This window comes from Mesoplodon mirus (genome assembly GCF_964341445.2).
Source record: "Mesoplodon mirus genome assembly, chromosome: 5".
NCBI lineage: Eukaryota > Metazoa > Chordata > Mammalia > Artiodactyla > Ziphiidae > Mesoplodon > Mesoplodon mirus.
In genome coordinates this window covers 184,984,410-184,984,712 of record NC_138980.1, presented here as the reverse complement: position 1 = coordinate 184,984,712, position 303 = coordinate 184,984,410, and positions in this window count along the sequence as shown.

The following is a 303-nucleotide window of genomic DNA, read 5'->3' as shown; positions in this document are numbered from 1 at the left end:
AAGTGCTGAGTCTTCTGTCCTGAGATGGACCAGCCAGCCTGTCACTGAAGGTGAGATAGAGCAAGCCCCCAGGAGGCTTGGAGACTCAAGCGCACCCACTCACCTTTTCCCAGAGGTCTTCTGAAAAGATTTACTCCATCAGACCTGAGAGTCACCCTGACACCCCGGGCACTTCAAGTTCAGAATGCAGGGCCGAGCGGGTGGGTCTTCAGTGAAAGCCGGAGCCCACGGCGCTGGCCGTGCGGACACCCGCCAGCCCGTCAGCAGGCCCGCCATGTGGTGGCGCGAGGTGGCGCCCGGGCC